Source organism: Felis catus, chromosome D4 (genome assembly GCF_018350175.1).
Source record: "Felis catus isolate Fca126 chromosome D4, F.catus_Fca126_mat1.0, whole genome shotgun sequence".
NCBI classification, from domain to species: Eukaryota; Metazoa; Chordata; class Mammalia; order Carnivora; family Felidae; genus Felis; species Felis catus.
Genome location: NC_058380.1, coordinates 73,750,851 through 73,773,246, shown reverse-complemented (window position 1 = coordinate 73,773,246; position 22,396 = coordinate 73,750,851). Strand labels below are relative to the sequence as shown.

At 42.0% G+C, this 22,396-nt stretch overlaps 1 long non-coding RNA gene across 1 annotated transcript in view; it reads right to left on the bottom strand.

The window, feature by feature from the left end:
• The window catches only part of LOC123381573, a 111,255-nt gene that overhangs the window by 17,081 nt on the left and 71,778 nt on the right, over positions 1-22,396 (bottom strand). The gene's annotated exons all lie outside the window — the stretch shown is intronic.

Sequence of the window (22,396 nt, the reverse complement as noted above, 5' to 3'; positions counted from 1 at the left end):
GAGCCCACCCATTGAGTCCTTTATTTTGGTTATTGTATTTTTCAGTTTGAATGTTTCATTTGGTCTTCTTTATATCTTCTATTTCTTTTTTTTTTTAATATTTATTTACTTTTGAGAGAGACAGAGCATGAGTAGATGAGGGGCAGAGAAAAGAGACACAGAATCTGAAGCAGGTTCCAGGCCCTGAGCTATCAGCATAGAGCCTGAGGCAGGGCTCAAACTCATGATTCATGAGGTCATGACCTGAACCAAAGTTGGACGCTTAACCAACTGAGTCATCCAGGTGCCCCTATATCTTCCATTTCTTTCTGAGACTTTGTTTCTTGGACATCCCCAGTTTTTCATTTGTTTCAAACATGTTTGTAATTGCTCATTGGAGCATTTTTCTTTTGACTGCTTTAAAATTTTTATCAGAGAGTTCTAGCATCTTTGGCATCTCAGTGTAGGGATATACTGATTGTGATTTTTCTTTCAGTTGGAGAGTTTCCTGGCTCCTGGCATGATGAGTGATTTTTATTAAAAGCTGGACATTTTAGGCATATTATGAGACTTTTATTTTACCTGAACTTTATGTTTTACCTGATTTACTCTGATACTGCCTTGATATTGCCAGGTAATAGTAATCCAAATTTCCTACTCACCCTCTTTTGACACCCAAGGTGGGGCACTTTTCATTACTGTTGGGCTACAAGGGAATTCCACATTCCCACTAGGCCTCCACTAATACCTTCCTGGCTGGAAGAGTTAGGAATGCCTTCTTCCTGCTCCCCACATGACCTCTGTTGGCACTACAGGAAGGGATGGCCCTGTTATTGCTGAGTAGTGGCAAAAGTCCTTGCTTCCCACTCAGCTTCCTCTGACACTATCCTACTATGAGAGGACACCTCATTACCTCCAGGTAGGGGTGGGAGTCCAGGCTTCCTATCCACTGATGCAATGGAGGGGTGCCTCTTTACCACCTGACAGGGATGAAAATCCATCTGAGCCTTTTCTGACACCACCCTGGTGGAAGTATTGAGGTTCCTCATGACAGCTTGACAAGGATGGAAGTCTAAGCTCTCCACTTGTCCTTCCTTAGACTGTGTTACAGTGGGGCTTCAGATTTTTCTTTGATGTTGGGATGTAGTCAAGTAGTAATTTTCTAAAAGTTTTCTATCAGCCTAGGCTGCCCTTTTCCTGGTCCTTTGGCTAGAGAAAGAAAGTTTTTGTTGTGGCCTTTTTTTGTCTGCTTCCATTCATGTTTCCACATTGCCACCTACTCCAGCACCCAGTCTGGTGTAGATGTGGCAAAAAGAAAACTGAGGGAACTCACTGCTCTCTTGTTCTTTGAATCTGAGATCTCTTGCCACTCTAGAGCCTTTCAGAGTCTCCTGACTAAAGAAAACAAAACTAATTTTCTGATTTAATGATTTAAGATAATCTCAAAATAATACAAAATGATTTCTTATGGAATTTGACAACATGCATTTAAAAATAATTTTGAGGGGTGCCTGGGTGGTTCAATTGGTTAAGTGTCTAACTTTGGCTCAGATCATGATCTCATGATTGGGTTTGTGAGCTCAAGCCCCACGTTGGGCTCTATGTCAGCACAGTGCCCACTTTGGATCCTCTGTCTTCCTCTCTCTCTGCCTCTCTCTCTCTTTTAAAAATAAATAAACATTAAAAACATCAAAAATTAGGGGCATCTGGGTGGCTCAGTCATTTAAGCGTCCCAACTTCAGTTCAGGTCATGGTCTCGTGGTTCATGGGTTTAAGCCCTGCATCGGGCTCTGTGTTGACAGCCCGGAGCCTGGAGCCTGCTTCAGATTCTGTGTCTCCCTCTCTCTCTACCCCTCCCCTGCTCATGCTCTGTCTTTCTCTCTCTCAAAAGTAAATAAATATTTTAAAGTTTTTTAATTAAAAATTAAACATGATTATAATAATTTTGAACACTACAGGCAAAATAATAAAGGATATTCTTTTTAAAAATATTTTCACCAGGAAAGTAGCATTTGAATTTATTTATTTTTAATTAAAAAAATTTTTTAAAATTTATTTTTGAGAGAGAGAGAGAGTGCATGAGTGGGGGAAGAACAGAGAGAAAGAAGGACAGAAGATGTGAAGTGGGATCTGCACTGAAAGCAGCAAGTCAGATGCCCAGGTGCCCCACAAAGGATATTCTTGAAAAACAGGGCAATAATAATAGATGACGTTTAAACAAGTCATTAAAGGACAATAACTAAAAAAATAGGGGTACTAGAGGAAATACGATCTAGAACTTGATGAAACCAAAGGTCCAAAAACATGATGGCATAAGAGAATTTAATATATGAAAAGGATATCACAAAATAGGAAAAGGAAACACCATGGAATAAAGGGTTTGGGCAGGACACAAGCAGAGAAACTAAACCTAAAAAATAAATTCCAGATTTAGAAGATTTAATTGATTTAAATTGATTTAAGACATTAGAGGACCCAATGAAATACACAATGGTGGGGGCGCCTGGGTGGCGCAGTCAGTTAAGCGTCCGACTTCAGCCAGGTCACGATCTCGCGGTCCGTGAGTTCGAGCCCCGCGTCAGGCTCTGGGCTGATGGCTCGGAGCCTGGAGCCTGTTTCCGATTCTGTGTCTCCCTCTCTCTCTGCCCCTCCGCCGTTCATGCTCTGTCTCTCTCTGTCCCAAAAATAAATAAAAAACGTTGAAAAAAAAAATTAAAAAAAAATACACAATGGTGTATTTATCATATATATAGTTTATAGATATAGATATAATGTCTAGGGTTTTTAGTTACATTTAATGGAAGAAATAAGGAAAACTACATCTATTCCATCTTCCCCACCTTCTACTTACTCTTTGTGTTTCCTTCTTGATAGTTTCTATTGTCACGTCTTCAACTCCATTAATCTTTTCCTATACAATGGCAAATCTGCTGTTAACCCCAACCACTGTAGTATGTTTCATCCCAGATATTGTAATTATCATCTCTAAGAAGGTCTATTTGGGTCATTTTTTATATCTACTGTGTCTGCACTTAAATTGCTCTACCTTTTCTAGCTTCTTGAACATATGAAATACTATAGTACTGTTTTAATGTTCTTGTACATACATGTATATTATTTCTGGGTCAGTTTCAATTGATTGATTTTTCTCTTCTTTAATTGCTTGTATTTTTCTGTTTCTTTGTATTATTGGTAATATTTTAAAGTTTTATTTATTTTATTTTTAATGTTTTTATTTATTGTTGAGACAGAGAGAGAGACAAAGCATGAGCAGGGGAGGGGCAGAGAGAGAGGGAGACACAGAATCTGAAGCAGGCTCCAGGCTCTTAACTGTCAGCACAGAGCCCGACGTGGGGCTCGAACTCACAGACTGAGGTCATGACCTGAGCTGAAGTCAGACGCTTAACCGCCACCCAGGTGCCCCTTATTATTTTTAAGTAATCTCTGCACCCAATGTGGGGTTTGAACTCACGACTCCAAGATCAAGAGTTACAGGCTCTTCCGACTGAGTCAGCCAGGTGCCCTCATGATTGGTGATTTTTTTTTTTTTTTTTGACCTCAGACTTGCCTGAACTCAGTTGTCTCATGTATTCTGTTCACTTTTCTAGATATTTATGGAAGGAGGGCTGGTCTGATTCCAGTTACTCCATCATGGTCAGAAATGAAAGTGTCGGTAGTGTTTGTAAAGCCTCTCATTGTGAATATTCGCTTCATCTACTGTAATGTCATGTTATTTTTAGTGCCTAAAGTTCATGATATCATAAATGAGAATTTTACCTTTATCAAAGCAATTTAACCCTATCTTATTTAAAATTTTGGTTTGAATTTAACCGTTTATATTAATATTGTCCCTGTAGTTCTTTTGCAGACCAACAGTTGCCTTATATCTTTTTCCTCATTCTTTTATTTGAAACATTATCATTCTGAGTTTGCTTTTAGACTCAATATGATCTTAGTCTTTTGATAGAGAAGTTGGGTCTGTCGATCTATTTATTGTGATGACTAATATATTCTTAATTCTGTCATGGGTTTTTTATGGTGTTTCTTATTTTCTTCCCCAATCTTTGCTTATAGTGTTCACATTTTTCACTTTCTCAGTTTCTACTCCTTCAGGAGTCTTGTGTATTTTCTCATTTTTTTTAAAATTTTTTATTGGGTATTCTCTTCTTTTTATTTTGGCTGATCCTATTTTTAAAATTCAAATTCTATTCGTCTTCGACTCCTTTCTTGTTTGTTTGACATTTGGAAATTTCCCCAGGATGTGTCTAGATGTATACCCTTAATTAATTTTACCTGCTCCTGGTGGGTGCTTTTTTCTCAAACCTTTATCACCACTTAGAGATTTGCTCTGATGTTTTTTTCTCATCTTCCTTCATTTCACTATGCTTCTCTCAGAAATCTAGGAGATTTTCTTTTTTTAACAGACAATTTAAATTATTAATTCCGTTTTCTTCAATGTTTAATATGCTCTTCACTGCCCCTACTACATTTAAAAATTCTGTAATCATGGTTTTCATCTTAAAGTAAAATTGTCTTATCTCAGATGATTATCTTTTCATAAATATAATATATTCTACTCTCATGGAAAATATAAATTTTATTTTAAAAACTTCCCCTTCTGTTCCTTGGAGTAAGTTTGTTTCATAGGGAAACATTTGTTCAGCTTATATATCTGATTTAATTCTGGGTGAAAGTAACAATTTGATGCTTGCCCTTGTTTTACTTACCCTTCGGAGGCAGGTCTGGGTTTGCAGAGAAAGTATGTCAGAGGAGCAGTATGTCTGAGATCTTTTGATCTCAGACAAGGAGAAAGAAAAATTTCATGTTCCTTAAGGTTTGGTTGGCTAGTCAGGGCATTCAATTTACCACACGGTGTAGGTTGTAACTGTTTGTAAGACAAATAGCTTCCCTACTAAATGAAGCTCATTTCTTGTGGAGCATGTCCTTTCCTCCTCTCTGAGTGTGGGCACGGGCAGACACAGTAGCCCAAGTCATTCTTGGGATTGAGATTAACTCTCCTCTCACTGCCTCTTGGCTCACTCTCAATGCCAGTCCCTAATTCTATGCATCTGGGTGAAGTCTTAGGTCCAGATGCCAGTGAGGATTGGAAAAGGTCTCTACTAAAGAGCCCTACAGATCAGGGACATTCAGTGTTCACTTAAGCATATTTTGCTTTTACCATTCAAGTTAGTGGGGGATACAGGCTTCTTCTCTAACCAGTCTGACTATCCCTCTTGACTTAGTGCACCACCTTTTAGTGTGGCCTATGGGAAAGATGGAGGAAAGGCTGCAGCCAAGCGCCCCGAGTGTGGGCCTGCAGCAATTCCAAACATCTTTTGACTTGCCCCTCTTGATCACCATGTGGTCCTCCATAACAATGGTTTGCTCAGTTTTAGGGTTTTCAAGCTTGTTTGTCTTTGCTTCTTAGGTGGGTATTTTTTTTTGTCCCATCCATCTATCCATCCATCCATCCATCCATCCAACCATCTGTTTTTTTTTTTTGAGCAGTTATGATGTGCCAAATATGTTCTGGATGCTTACTTAAGATTCAGAGGTGGAAGGGGCGCCTGGGTGGCGCAGTCGGTTAAGCGTCCGACTTCAGCCAGGTCACGATCTCGCGGTCCGTGAGTTCGAGCCCCGCGTCAGGCTCTGGGCTGATGGCTCGGAGCCTGGAGCCTGTTTCCGATTCTGTGTCTCCCTCTCTCTCTGCCCCTCCCCCGTTCATGCTCTGTCTCTCTCTGTCCCAAAAATAAATAAACGTTGAAAAAAAAATAAAAAAAAAAAGATTCAGAGGTGGAAGAAGACAGATATGGAGCTTGCATTCTGGAGAAGGGTTGCATTATATGATGTGGAGACTTTTATCTCCCTCAACCTGAGCTCATGTACATCACATTACTTTAAAATATCTTTGTATCTAGTGCTGACACAGATGTTTTGAATGCTTTATGAGTTTGACAGGATTTGGGGAGGCAGAATCTCAAACCATGATTATGAAGTAAAAGAATCACCCAGTTGAAGGAAAGAAGAAAAAGGGGGAAAAGAGAAAGGAGGATAAGGAACCAAAAGTTCATCACAGAAGTTCCTAGGACCCTACTTTCCCAGGTAGCTCATGTGTACAACTAGACAATGTTGGAGGTCCTGGATTTGCATGGCAGCCCCATTCATCTCTATAATCCCTCCCTTTCTCATATTCTACTGTAGTATGATGCCCTCTCCATAGTTAGCATAAATAAAACTTTTCATGTAATAACATTAAGGGCAATTAAAAAAATAAATGTATCATCCACCATCATTTTTGTAATAAAAGCTATACAACTTTATTTTACTTCTTAATTCAACATATCATAATCCTTTTTAGATTTTCATCACTTTTATTTTAATGGCCATATATCATTCCATTATGTTGCCTCCCAAATTGTTTAGCTGTCCTCTGTCCTTTCTTTTACTATTCAGAGAGTTCTACTTTTGCACTCCCACAATTCATAAATGGTGCGATGAAAGTCTTTGAGGAGATTTATTCCTGAAATTTATTTCATGAATTCCCAGAAAAAGGACAATTAGGTCAAAAAGTATTGATGTTGTGGGGTTCTTGTTAGATATTTTAAATTACTTTTCAAAAGGGACCAGCAATGTGGCAATTTTCCTGAAACCTCATCAACATTAGTTTGCTTTTAAAAATCAGTTCGTACCAATCTGATAATTTAGTAGAAAAAAATTGGAGCGTATTTTATGCCTATTGATCATTTGTCCTTGAGTTTACTATTTCCATCTCCCTTTAAGTGAATTGTTTGGTCCTGTCATCTGCTCATTTATTTGGCTTAGGGGTGTTCTTTCATATTTTAATGTACTCTATTCTGTCCAGATGAGGTATTGTCTTTTTAAAAAAAAGTTTATTTATTTTGAAAGATAGGAAGTGTGTGTGTCCATGTGCGCGAGCAGGGGAAGGGCAGAGGGAGAGAGAGAGAGAGAGAGAGAGAGAGAGAGAGAGAGAGAGAGAGAGGGAGAGAATCCCAAGCAGGCTCTGCACTATCCATGGAAACTCACAAAACTGCGAGATCATGACCTGAGTTGGTTGTTTAATGGACTGAGCCACCCAGGTGCCCCTAGATGAGGTATTCTTAATCTTGGGGCTACAGGGAGTCTTAGGAAGTCCACCAGCCTTGTACAAGCATACCTACCATTTGTGTGTGTGCATATCTGTGTGTGTGTAGGTCTGCAGGCGTCAGTGTGAATGTGTGTATTCCTGTGTCTTGGTATGTATGTGTATGTACACGTCTGTATATATACGTGAAAGGGTCCTAACTTTCCTTAGATTCTCAAAAACATCAAATTTTTAATAATGGTTCAGAGCTCATTTGGTTGTAATTTTTTCCCTAGTGTATTCCTTTTCTTTTTCTTTTAGTTTGTGTTTGCATACATTTAGCGTTGCAATACAGCTTAATCAATTTTTCCTCTTTGAATCTCTATTTCTTCTATCCTTGGCCTATCATTATTATTTCTTAGATAGGATAAATACACCACTGTGTATTTCACAGGGTCTTCTTTATTTCTTAGTTGATCCCTTCTAAATCTGGAATTTACTTCTAAGTATATGCCTAAACTAAGTTCTCTGCTTGTCTACTGTCCAACCCTTTTATTCCATGATGTTTCCTTTCCCTATCATTTTGGGACATCCTTTTTGCACGTTAAATTCTCCTTTTGTCATTGTCTGCTTTTGGACCTTTCGTTTCATCAAGTTCTAGATCTAATTTTGCTCTAGTGCATCTTTATTTTGGTTATTGTTCTTCAGTGACTTGTTTATTTATTTTTAAAGTTTATTTTATTTATCATTTGAGAGAGAGAGTGTGTGTGTGAACAGGGGAGGGACAGAGACAGGGGGAGAGAGAGAGAGAGAGAGAGAGAGAGAGAGAGAGAGAGAGAGAGAGAGAATCCTGAGCAGACTCCATGCTGTCAGTGCAGAGCCCAACACCGGGCTTGATCCCATGACCCGTGAGATCACGACCTGAGCCAAAATCAAGAGCTGGACGCTTAACCAACTGAGCCACCCAGGCGCCCCTTCAGTGACTTATTTAAATGTCATCTATCATCATTGCTCTTTTTTCAGAATATCCTTTGCCATTTTGCCTGTAGTTTTCAAAATTGTTTTTAAGTGCATGTTGTCAAATTCCATAAGAAATCCTTTTGCATCATTTTGATATTATCCTGAATCACTAAATCAGAAAATCAGAGTATTTAGATTTTCTGTTTGAGAAACATGATGTTTTTCTATTACTCATATTCTCTACTGTGCTTTCCAGGAAATTTTTGAAGTTTTTTTTTTTTTTTTTTTTTTTTTTTTATCCCATGATTATGGCTGTGTATGTAATTGGTTATATTTGATTATGCTTCATTTTTTTTTTAAAGTAGGGTTCACACCCAGCATGGAGCCCAGGGTAGAGCCTGAACTCATGACCCTGAGATCTAGACCTGTGCTGAGATTAAGAGTCAGATGCGTAACTGACTGAGCCACCCAGGCACCCCAGTTACATTTGATTATGAATTGGATCTCATTCTGTAATTTGTTTCCTATCTTGTTTATTTATGAAAGTTATTGATTTTTAAAATACTTATCATGTATCCATAGCGAGCCAGTTATTGAACTTTTGGATTACTGCTAATGGTAGTTTAAATGAGAACATCAGATTTTTAAAGGCTATAATTATATCATCTGCGAATGAAGCTTTCTATCTTTCTAATAACTACTCTCATGGTTTCTTTTTCATGTCTTATTACATCAGCCAGATTTATCAATATGATATTAAATAATAATGGTGATAGAGAGCTTATTTATTTTGTTCCCTTTTCTAATGGGAAAATCTGTAATGTTTTTCCATTAAAAAGGATGCTGGCTTGGTTTTAAATAGATCCTTATTATGTTAAGGAAGTGTCACTCTCTTCCTATTTTTAAAAATGTTTTGACATCTATTGAAATGCATTTTTTGGCAACCATTAGGATGAGCATATGGTTCGTATTATTTAATCTATTGATCTGATGTGTTGTATTAATAGATACCCTTGTGCTGAACTTTCTTTGCATTGCTGGAGAAACCCTTTGTGGTTATGGTGTTTTAGTCCCTTAATGTGCTGCTGAACGCTATTTGCTGGGCCTGTACTCTCAAATGATATTGGATCCTGTTTCCTTTAAAACAAATTTTGTATCAGGGCTTAAAATCAAGACTGCATTTGCCTTGCAAAATGAATTAGCAGGTTTTTTTTAACCTATTTTTCCTATGGTAAAGAATAATTTATGTAACATGGAAATGCACTCTCCTGTAAAATTTGGATAGATTTCTCTACAGACTTCAGCGTTGGTACAAATGTCCTGGGCAGGGGTGGGGAGGGTCATTCTTAAATAAAATGCACATTCTCTGAGTCTTCCTTGTTTGCTGACCTAACTTAACATTTCTTGTAGCAACTGGATTATTTTATATTTTTGTCACCTCCTGTCTAATTGATAACAAAATAAATTTGCTAAAGAATTACGTACCACGTCCCCCCTCACTATTATTAATCTTTTGGACCTGTCATTATAATCACTTCCTCATTTCTGATTTCATTTGGGCCTTTTTTCTTGATTGTATTTGCCAGAGGTTGGCCTTTTCTATTAACTCTCTCAAAGAATCAGCTTTTGGTTTTATTTACTGATTCCACTGTTTTTGTGTTTCCCAATTTGTTTATTCCTGCTATTATCTTTCTTTCCTGCCTACTGTTGTCCTTCAAGTTTGTGCGTATGGTGGGGGTGGGGCAAGGAAATCTGTTTTCCAAGATCTAAAGCAGTAAGCTTTGGTCTTTTTATTTATTTATTTAATCTAAAAAGCATTTAAAACAGAATTTATCCCTTGTACTAACTAGTTGCTTCTCATGATCTTAAAATGCCATGTTTTGGACCCAGTCTGTCGGTCCAGTGTATAATATGGTAGGGACTTGCGATAGGCTGTGGTGTCACAACCAGGGTGGTATCTGACTGAAACAGGTACCCTCGTAGGGACTCTTTTATGCCTACCCTGTGTCCCCTTCATCATCTTGGGCTCCGTAGGTGCTGGCTCTTTGTGTTCATGTGTTTGTAAAAAGAGAAATCTTTCCTAAAAAGTCAGAGTGATGCAGTATGGGACACTTTGTTACTGATAAAAACAGCTTCCGGGGCACCTGGGCAGCTCAGTCGGTTGAGCATCTGACTTCAGCTCAGGTCATGATCTCCTTGTTTGTGGGTTTGAGCCCCGTGTCGGGCTCTGTGCTGACAGCTCAGAGCCTGGAGCCTGCTTTGGATTCTGTGTCTCCTCCCTCTCTGCCCCTCCCCTGCTCACATTTTGTCTCTCTCAAAAAATAAATAAAACATTTTAAAATTTTTCAGGAGGTCCCTAAACTTGGATAAGCAAAAAAAAAAAACCCAAAAAAACAAAAAAAAAACATGTTTATTTTTCTTTACTTTCACTAATTTTATAACTGAAATATAGCATTTTCTTCCCCTCGGAAAGCAGGCAACAAACCACAGTCACATCAGCAGTGCCAGGATATGCCACCAATAAAAATCACAGAAGTCTTTCTAGCACAATACAGTTGCTGCACACATCTTGAAATATCATTTAGAGCCATCATTATTTCAGAATCATGTTAGTTGTTAGACCCGTTGCTACAGCTGGTTATCTAATGCGCTAATAAGGCAACCTATCTATTACTATTTTCCATATTTGTTCTTTTAATATGTTGAAAACTGTATTTCAATATAATTGATTTTCTTTGCTATCTTACAAAATATTTTCATCAAAAATGCATATGCACTTAAATACACGCACACACACACACACACACACACACACACACACTATTTCCATTTAAAAACATTATTCTGGGGTGCCTGGGTGGCTCTGTCAGTTAAGCATCTGACTTAGGCTCGTGTCATGATAGAGGCCCGTGTCAGGCTTTGTGCTGACAGCTTGGAGCCTGGAGCCTGCTTCAGATTCTATGTCTTCCTCTCTCTCTGCCCCTACCCTACTCATTCTCTCTCTCCCTCTCCCTCTCTCTCTCTAAATGAACGTTTTAAAAAAATGTTTTAAACATTATTCTGACAAGGGATCTGTGGGCTCCCCCAGACTGTCAAAGACGTCAATGCCTCAAAAAAAATGGTCAAGGGGGCACCTGAGTGGCTCTGTCAGTTGAGCATAGGACTCGATTTTGGCTCAGCTCATGATCCTGGGGTAGTGGGATCAGGCCCAAGTCAGACTCCATGCTGAGCATGGAGCCTGCTTGAGATTTTTCTCTCTCTGTCTCCTTCTGCCCCCTCCCCAACCCCCACACTGTCTGTCTCTTTTTCTCTCTTTCTAAAAAAAAACAAAAACAAAAAAACAAAAACGGTCAGGTACTCTGCTCTGATGCATGGTTGGAACGGCCTTCCTGGACCTCGGTGGGCTTTCAGGAGGGATTTAGAGAACTTTGTCAATTCTTTGAAGACATATACTACCCACGAGGGGAGTTCTTACAAAATGTGATTTAAAAATATTGCCACTTTTATTCTTTTTTTCAAAATGCAGTGTCTGCTATGTGCGTGGCAGAGCTCGAGTCCCGTCCCTGCTAGTGTGAACAGGATAGTAGGGATTCCCAGGGAGTCACCTGCGCCCGCCCCTCGCCCTGGCCTTCCCAGATTTCTAATAATCATGGCAGTGACTTTTATTTCAACTTGGTCTCTTCTTCCAGTTTCACAGGCAGACTGTGTCTCCTCGAGACACTTCTGTATCTTCTGTATCCCGAGTAGGGGGTGGTGTGGAGGAGGCAGTGAGGAAGTGGATGCTCTGCGTCAGGAAACGGACCTTCTAAAAGGTTTGCTCTCTGTCCTCTGGTTTCATATGAAACCTTTACAAAACGCAATCACTTTACAAAACGCCATCTCACTTGACCAACCCTCTGAGGAATTAGTCCCATTTTACAGATGGGAGAACTGAGGCTCTGAGATATTAGGACTATTCAAGGCCACATTGCTCATTGATGAAGGTGTTGGGAGTTAAACTCAGCTCCTCTGATTCCCAGTGAAGTGCTTTGCCTGCTTTGCTGCAATGCTTCCTGTAAATTTTAATTTTCTCTACTCGTACACGTAACGCAGTGATTGTGGGAATTTTTCTTCATTTTCAATATTACTCCATTCGTAGTTTAAATGGGACGCCCAGATATGCTTGAGGCTCTTCTAGGTAATGGAGACAACACCCAACAATCTTCTGCTTTAACCCAATATGTCTCTTCTGAGCTCCAGGGAAAATCTACAAATCTGGAAAATTCTCCCTTTGATCTATCTTCGTTTGCTCTCAATCCTTGTAGTACCACTGAATCTTTTCTTCAATTGAAAGAAAAAAAAAAAACTGGTCACACTTCATGCATTTGTTCAAAACATTTTAATTGAACACCTACTATGTGCCAGGCCCTCCACCTGTAAAGACACGTCCATTGTAGAAAAGTGCAGAAAGAAGACAGCCCAGATGTCCACCAGAACTGGAACGGGTAGGTGAATTGTAATAGAGACACAAAATTTACTACCGCCTAGCATAAAAATGCACGAAGCATAGCCACATGCAAAACAAGGATACATTTTAAAGACATAATCTTGCTTCAAAGGAGAGAGACGCATACGCACGAAGTACAGACCGTAGAATTCCATTTTTATAAATTTCGAAAATAGTAAAAAAAAAAAAAAAAAAAAAAAAAAAGGCTCTTATTTTGGGATGTCTGCTCCGGGAGTAAAACCATGAAAAATAAAAATGGAGAGACGATTGGCAACCAGCTGCCTGTCCAGAAGCAGGGATGGTTTGTGGAACAGGGCACTTGTGAGGTCCAAGGGGTGGCAACGAAAGTGTACACTTTATAATTATTTCTTCCAACTACACATTTATGATTTATGCAGTCTTCTGTATGTGTGTGCCATTTCACCAAAAAAAAAAAAAAGGTTTCAAATTTCAGATAAGAAGGGGGAAAGATAACATAAAATAAAGGCCAACAACAACAACAACAACAAAGGGGAAAATCCACAAGATTCTACCCCTGACTGTGAACACTTTGGGTATATTCTTCCAGCCACTTTTTTCTGTGCATACGTTGTTTTTCCTAGCAAAAAGGAGATCACACCGTAATAAAATTCTGATTTTTCATTTTGTTCCCTCATCAAAGATTGTTACGTGCCCTTCTGCCAGGGGCCCTCCCGCCAGCCTGGCACCTGGGCGGGCCCTGGATGATGGGGCTGCCCTTCATCAGGCAAGTGAAAGGGCCTGAGATGGACCTCCAAGTAGCTTAACTTACTGTCAAACAAGCACCTTTGAGATTCGGAGGAGAGCCTGAGCCCCCACCATGCAACTTACAAAGCAACAACCTTGGGCTGCTGTCCCATTTTACAGAGGGAGGGGTAGAGGATCGAGAGTGAAGCCACTTGCCTGAGGGCACGGAGCCAGCAGGTCAGTGGCAGGGCTGGCACCGCCTTCTCCCACCTTGCTGGCCGCCTCTTCCACGCCATTTACCCACCCGAATCCACAAGGTTCCCCTTCTTTCCGCCTAAATAAAATGACACACCCCCACACCCAGTCTTGCTTCTTGCAGGGCGTCAGGTTGCCACCCCGGAGCCCTGAGCGGGAGGCCAGCACTCCAGGGAGGGAGCGGGGATGGCTCCCAGCTCCGGGCTGCGCCTGCCAAGGCTCCCAGAGCGGCTGATTGCATCATCACTCACCCCTTGTCAGGTCTTATTGCTCCGACATCCCCTAAATGACAAAGTTGGATTCATTAAGTGTAAATTCAATCAAACTTGAGAGTGAGAGAGAAAATAAAAGTGACTCAGAAGAAGAGAAATGGGAGCACTGGTAAGCGGTTGTTACTTTTGTTTGGAGAAGGGGTCCACGGCCCTGTGCTCCAGGCAGCGGAGTCAGGGAAGTGTCAGGGTGAGGCTGGTTCAAGTCTCACCTCCAGCATTTGCGAGCTGTGAGGCCTGGGGGGGCAGGCAAGTCACGTTCCCTCTGGGCCTCCACCTTCTCATCTGTAGGTGGGGTACCATCGACATAAAATGGCGTCGTGCGTGCTATCAGCATATCACTTAATGGAAGGTATGGGTTTAGTAGACCTTTCATGCTGCTGGGGAGGCAGATTGCCACAAGTTCAAATCTACCTGGGTAGAGATGCCTGGGCGGTGTGGGGGTCAGCTTGCAGGTGTGCAGGTGGCAAAGGGCAGGGGATACTGGACGGCAGAATATGGAATCGGAATCCCCCTCAGATGGGGTTCTCAGAACTGTGAGACTATGATGCAGAAGACAAAACCCCTTTTCCATCAGGCATTTTGGGTAGTAGACACACACATACACACACACACACACACACACACACACACACACAGGGACATACACCAGGAACCACAGGATATCCACGTGTGTGTCTGTGTATATAAAATTGGAACAATTAATAAAATGTTTAGCTGTACTATGGCAGATATTTGCTAGTATTTAAAAAAAAGTTTTTCGGAGCGCCTGGGTGGCGCAGTCGGTTAAGCGTCTGACTTCAGCCAGGTCACGATCTCGCGGTCCGTGAGTTCGAGCCCCGCGTCGGGCTCTGGGCTGATGGCTCAGAGCCTGGAGCCTGTTTCTGATTCTGTGTCTCCCTCTCTCTCTGCCCCTCCCCCATTCATGCTCTGTCTCTCTCTGTCCCAAAAATAAATAAAAATGTGGAAAAAAAAATTTTTTAAAAAAGTTTTTCTTTTCCAATTAAACACCCACTCGATGGATGTCATGACCTACTAATGAGGGTGTTGGCCAAGGTCACATAGCAAGTTTGAGGTGAAACAGGCTAGAACCAGATGTCCTGGCCAGTATCCAGCTTAGGCTGGGTGAGTGCTCATCCCAGTGTGCATGGCCCAGGAAGCAGTGGGACGCGACAGACATGAAAGCTGGGACAGGGCTGGGAATCGCCCGGGCTGGGGCAATGCATTTCACGGCAGAGCACAGAGCATTTGTATCTGCTAGGAATCTAGGAATCGAATCTGCCAAGAATCTACTAAATAGGGCTAAGGGACAGAAGACATTCACAGACCACCTCGGCCTGGGGTATGATTCTGGTTCTAATACTGTTTTATGATGGGTCCTTGGAGCTGGCACTTCTGCTCTCTGGGGTTTGCTTTTCCTTTTCTGGATGTGTGTATGGGGTTGGGGGTGGGGGGCAGTCCATATACTTGATGAGGAAGGGTTAATAGAAATTCCTTCAGGCATCCCAAGGCTGCTTTGAAGCACTGCCACCTACTGGTCACTCCCTCTCATTACACCCCATCACTTCTTGAGGGCTCTACCTCAAAATGCTTGGTCCCTTCCAAAACCCACCCGTCACGAAAGTTCTCTGAATCCTCGGAGCAACTCTCTGAGAAAAGCTGATATCCTTGTATTTATCTTACATTTGAAGAATTTGGGGGTCAGAGAGGTTAAGTGACTCACTCAAGGACACACAGGATTTCCACACGGATGCGCTGATTCCCAGTTCAGTGCACCTTCAGCTCATACAGAGTAACAAACCCCAGCATGGTGGTTAGCTAAAGGCTAAAGGGAGGAGTAGAGGTGCAGGTTTCTGACTGATCAGAAGGGGGCAGGGGGAACAAGACAGCTTATTTGGGAAGTGCCAGGAAATACTGTCAGGTGCGGCACATTTCATCCTGGTTGGCCAGTCTTGCTTTGTGCTCTCCAAAAACCTAGACAGAGGCATGATTCCAAAGCAATGTCATCTAGCTTCATTCTGTTTGAGGTGTTTTGGGAATGTGACAATTTCAGGTTAATTTGGTCCATGCAGACAGGTGAACTGTCCAGCTTAGACCCTGGCAGAGTCTGATTTCATTTTTTCCACAATGTAATAAGCAAATAGAGGCGACGTGGTGTGATGGTTAAGGGGCGGGTCCTAGTGTCATAGTCCCGTGGGTTCAAATCCTGTCTCTGCCATTTCACTTGCCATGTGACCTTGGTCAAATTACTCAGTTTCTTTATCTGCAAAATGGGGATACCAATAGTATTTTAGCTCACTGGCTGTTGTATGAACTACAGGAGTTAATGTAGATAAAGCATCAGAGAGTAACTGGACTGTGGTAGGCACTTAATAAATATTAAATATTTTTATAAGAGTTGAGAGGATGAGTTTGAGTTACCCTGACTTGGATTAAAATCCCACTTTCTCACTCATTTTGCAACATTGTAGAGCCCTCCCCTCTTTCTGGGTCTTCTCCACCTGGACCACCCTGCCAGGCCATTCTCTGACTCCCATGACTGCTGTGTGGTGACCACATCCCAGTCGAAGCCCACACTCAAGGTCAGCTTGGCGGTGGGTTTGCTGGTATGTAGGAGGGGTGGGCGGGCTGGGACACATCTGCTCCCTTGGCTAGAATTACGCTCTTCTATTTTTCCCTCGTGGAACTATTTTATGCAGCAAGGTCAAGTGAGCAGGACTACAAATCAATTTAAACAAAAGCGCTGAGGCAGGTACCCTTGAACTCCAGTGACTTAAAATAGCCTCGTCGTCATCCTTAGCCAAACACCCCGTACCTGAGTTCACTTAGCCTGTCATCGCCAACTAATAAACCATCCCCCTCATGGAAACCAACCGGAATGAAACCTCTGAATCAAAGTGGATGTGAGGCCTGCTTGGATTAATAGAGCCGCATCAGCTTCCCCCTGTGTTCCCGGGATTGCTAGAGAGCTTGATGCACTCTTAGGGAAATGAATATCTTATTCATTAATATCAGGAAGACCAGCCCAGCTGTCTTAATAACCACGCTGACTGCTCTGTGAGTAGCCGAGCATAGCCCAGGCTTCTTTGTGGAATGCCTCAAAGTTCTACCTTAGGAAAGGGGGTGGGGGTGGGGGTGGGGGGGGGTGGAATTGCTCAGAGGGGTAGGGGCGGGGTGGGGGAAGAGTAGGGAGGATTTATTTGAAAATGAAAGAAAAGGAACACTTAGCACTTAGTGTTGAGCCTAGCCCTGTGCTGGGAGCTTTAGATGTGACAATTCATCTCTTCTCCACAATTACCCTCTTTGGTGGATGTTCTGATACCAGTTTTTAAAATAACAGCTTTATTGAGGGATCATTCACAAACCATCTGTACTAGTCAGGGGTCTCTGGAGAAACAGAACCAATAAGATATATATATATATATATATATATATATATATATATATATATATATATATATTAGGATATATATATATATTAGGATATATATATATATATATATATATTAGGATATATATACATATATATCTAAGAGAAATATAAAAAAAGAGATTTATTATAAGGAATTGGCTTCCATGATTATGGAGGCTGAGTCCCGCAATCTGTTATTTGTCAGCTGCAGGGCCAGGAGGGCCAGTGATGCAATTGCAATCCCATTCCAAAGGCCTGAGAACCAGGAGCACCAATGGTTTACGTTCTGGTCCAAGGGCAGGAGACGATGGACGTGTCAGCTCAAGAGGTCAGGCAGAGAGAGAGAGAGAGAGAGAGAGAATTCAATCTTCTTCCGCCTTTTCGCTCTAGTCAAACCCTCAGTGGGTTAGATGATCCCCACCCACACTGGGGAGGGCACTCTGCCTCACTCAGTCCGCCAATTTGAATGCTAATCTCTGCCAGAGACACCTTCACGGATACGCTAGAATATTGTTTATTATTATCCGGGCACCTTGTCCTGGTCACGCTGACACACACAATTAGCCATCACACCATCAAGTCACATTTTTGAAGTATACAGGTCAGTAGCTTTCGTATATTTACCAAGCTGTGCAGACGTAGCATTCCCCCTTCCCCCAGCGCCTGGTGGCCACTGATCTACCCTCTGTCCATTTGCCTCCATCAAATCTAGACATTGCTTGTAAATGGAAGATCCTATGTGGCCTTCAGTGACTCATTTCCTTCACTTAGCATGATGTTTCCCAAGTTCACCCACGTTGTAGCATGCGTTAGCACTTTGTTTCTTTTTGTGGCTGAATAATATTCCATTGTGTGGATCTAACATATCTTGTTTCTCTGACTTCCAGTCAGTGGACAGTTGGGCAGTTTCCACTTGTTGCCTATTACCAATAATGCTGTGGTGAACATTCACACACACATTTCGGTGTGGACATGTGCTTTCAATTCTCTTCAAATTGGGAGTAGAATTTCTGGGGGCAGAAGTGCTGGGTCAGATGGTAACTCTGTTTCACTTCTGGAGAACTCCCACATCACTTTCCAAAATGGCGGCATTGTTTTTCCCACCAGCAACACTGGAAGGCTCCGTTTTCTTCATGTCTTCAACAGGTGCTGGTTATTGCCTATCTTTTAGATTTTTTTTAACGTTTATTTTATTTTTGAAAGGGAGAAAGAGATAGGGCGTGAGCAGGGGAGAGGCAGACACAGAATCTGAAGCAGGCTCCAGGCTCTGAGCTGTCAGCACAGAGCTGAACGTGGGGCTCAAACTCACGAACCACAAGATCATGACTTGATCCGAAGTCAGACACAACCCACTGAGCCACCCAGATGCCCCGCCTATCTTTTTGATGGCTGCAACCCTAGCAGATGTGAAATTGTATCTCACTGTGCTGGGATTTGCATTTCTCTGATGACTACCGATGTTGAACATCTTTCTATGCGCTCGTTGGCCATTGCTATGCCTTCTTTTGAGGATGTGTGCATTTGAGAAATGTATATTGCAAACCTTTTGATATCTGATTAAAAATCCAATTTTAATTGGGTTATTTATCTTTTTATTGTTGAACGGTGAGATTTTTTTATACAGTCCCTTATCAGATACGTGATTTGCAAATACTTTCTCCTATTCTCTCCGTAACTTTCTTGGTGATGTCCATTGAAGCACAAGTTTTTAATTTGGATGAAGTCCAAATTCTTTTCCTTTTGTCACTCCTGTTTTTGTTTTTGGTGCCCTATGTAAGAAATCATAGCTTAATCCAAGGTCATGACAATTTACATTTCTGTTTTCTTCTAAGAGCTTTATAGTTTTAGCTCTTGCATTTAGATCTATGATCTATTTTCAGTTAATTTTTGAATACTGTGTGAGGTAGGAGGTCAAATTTCGTTTTTTTTTAAAGTTTATTTATTTATTTTGAGAGAGACAGAGCATGTGAGTGGGGGAGGGGCAGAGAGAGAGACAGAGAGACAGAGAATCCCAAGCAGGCTCCATGCTGCCAGTGCAGAGCCCAACATGGGGCTCAAACTCACAAACCGGGAGATCATGACCTGAGCTGAAATCAAGAGTCAGACACTTAACTGATGGAGCCACACAGGCACCCCCCAACTTCATTTTTTTTACACGCGGATAGCCAGCTGTCCCAGTGCCCTAAGTTCAAACGACTATTCTTGCCCCATTTCGTTGTCTTGGGACCTTTGTTAAAAAATCTGTTGGCCATAGATGTATGGATTTCTTTCTGCACTCACGAGTCTATGCTATTGATTTATATGTTTCTCCTTATGCCAGGACCACACTGTCTTGATTACTGTAGCTTTGTAGAAAGTTTTGCCATTGGGAATCTGTAGTTGAAGATGTGAGCTCTCTGACTTTTTTCTTTTTCCAGAAGTTTTGGCTATTCTCAGTTCCTTGCATTTCCATATAAATTTTCGGGTTGGCTTGTCAATTTCTGAAGAAAAGGCAGGTGGGATTTTGCAGATGTTGCCTTAAAGATGTAGCTCAACTGGTGAGTATTACCATCTTATCAATATGAAGTCTTCCACGAACATAGAATGTCTACATTTATTTACGTCTTCTTTAATTTCTTTTAAAAACATTTTTTGTAGTTTTTGGTGTATGAGTCTTACACTTGTTTTGTTAGATGTATTCCTAAGTATTTTACACTTTTTGAAGCTATTATAAATGAAATTGTTTTCCTAATTTTCTTTTTGGATTGTTTATTCTTAACATACAGCAATATAATTGATTTTTTGTATATTAATCGTGTACATTAACCCTGCAACATCGCTATTGACACTATTTTACAGATGAGAAAACAGAAGACCAGATGGGGTGAGTGAATGACTTAAGATTACATGGTTTTTTGTCTTCCCAATCTCTCTTTCTTTGCAAAGCCACTTTTCCCTGCTTGGTGAAAATCCTACTCATTCTGTGTATCAGGTTCATTCTACCTCCTCTCGCTCACTCCAGGGATGGGCTATGTCCATCTGTTCCCACCACTGGTTAAACCATGCTAAGGAATGAAGTCTATGGAGGAAATCACAGCTAAGAGTTAGGGAGAGAAAGAGAGTTCTGTCATCATCATTGAGCACCTGGATCCAGCCATACCTAAAGCCAGACCTCTACAGTTTTTAGATTCATTAGCTACTTATTTTTTTAGCTTAAGATCATTTGTATTGGGGGGGTGCCTGGGCGATTCAGTTGGTTGAGTGTCCAACTCCTGGTTTTGACTCAGGTCATGATCCCAGGGTTGTGAGATTGAGCCCCAGGTTGGGCACTGAGCTGAGCATGGAGCCTTATTGGGATTCTCTCTCTCTGTCTCTCTCTCTCTCTGTCTCTCTCTCTCTCTGTCTCTTTCTCTCAAGTAAAATTTTTAAAAATGATCATTTGAATTGGGTTTCTGTCTCATGTCACATTCTTTTAGTGAAAAGAATCCTAACTTACACGCTAGTAAAGGGCAGCATATGGCTTTGACGCCAGGCCTATATGATTCCAAAGTTGCACTCACTCCACTGCCTGCAATGCCCCTTCCAGACACTGAAACTGGTTGAGTGGATGTTTGAGTGGCTTCCAGGGGAAATGAATGTTGCGGTATATAAGCAACAAGGAGACTGGAGTTCGAGTCCCCTGAGACATACAAGCATCAGCAAAGGCCCAGGAAACCGGGCACAAGGATAGCTGGGGTCAAAGGCAGGCCCCAAATCTTCCTGCCTGTTGGGTCTGGGCCCATCTCAGTCTCCTGAGGTACAGTTTCCTGGGATGGGACACCTTTTTCTGATTGTTTTTCAGGCACAAAGGCCGCAGAAGAAATCATGACAGCTCCTGAAATGCACCTGCCCATCACCTTATGAAATTCCCAGGAGAGTGCTCTGAGAGGCCAGGAGGGCAGATGATCCTGGCCATTGTATAGATAGGGAAACTGAGGTGAGACAGGGTTCAATGACTTATTTAAAGACTCATCTCCTGAAAGAATGAGCGAAGCCTAGGGCTCATGTCTTTGTGCCGAATATTCTCACAGTAAACCAGGGGAGGCAGTGGCGCCTCCTTGGGATTTGCCTGGGGCCTGAGATTTCCCATAATCCAATTAATAAATTGTCCAAGATGGAGGGCCAGCTCCCAATTAGTCCTCCTGTCTCCCTGGTGCCTCTCTGAGCTTTGTGGGTAGCAACTCCCTAGAAAGAGAAGAGAAGCCCCCACCCTGCCAGCTCCCTCCTTGGGAATGAGGGGTCTAGAAATTAGCTGATTCTTGATAAGCCCTAATTATAAATTAGGTCTTATTATCTGTGGCTCCTGAAACCACGCTGGATGAATTAAAACTCTAGGAAAAGGAATATTTCAATTAACCATATGAACTCAGGTAATTGCCTACCGAGAAAAGCCCTTATGAACGAGTCGTGGAGCAGTTATGAGGACATCAGAAGGGGAAGGCCAGGGCCAAAGCTTGCGTGTCTGAGTGAGCCGGAAACGAGGGGTGGACCTCTCTGAGGCAGATGCTTTCTGAGGACACGTCCTGGAAATGGCAGGACCTGCAGATGCCTCGTGGCCAGAGCCTGGGTCTTGGAATCAGAGGACCAGGGTTAGAGTCCTCCCTCTGACATCTATTGCTCTGGAGACTCTGTGCCTCAGTTTCCTCACCTGAAAATGGGCACGCCAGATGAAATGATGAATATGAAAGAGTTTTGTCAGCTACAAAGTGTGGCACGCACACCAAACATTATGGCTTTGGGGCAGCTGGATGCCCTTTAAAGGGGAAGAGGAGAAGGAGCTGGAAAACTCTGTCTTGACTGACTTCAGGAGACAGGGATCTCCGGCCTCTGTTGACATTCATTCATTGGTTCATCCCACCAACGTTTCGTGGATGTGCACCATGTGCTGGGCACTGAGCCAGGCAGCTTAGAGAGTGGAGGCACAGAGAGTGGAGAAGTCACAGTCTGGTGGGAGAAAGACAGGAAAGAAATAGGCAGGACACTCAAGGATAGGGTCTGCCAGAAGCAGTGCTCAGTGAGGATATACTGGATGAGGGCACTGGGGCCCCCTGAGCAAAGGTCAGCATAGGGTCATGGAGACTTTTCCCCAAATGAGCCATACTTTCCCTTTTGGTTTCTACACTCAGCCAGGGAGCCACCGAGAGTCCTAAACTTTCTACAAGGAATTCCAGAAATCCCTGAAGTAGCTCCAAACCACCCTCCCCCCCCCCACCCCCCCCTTTCCGGGATGT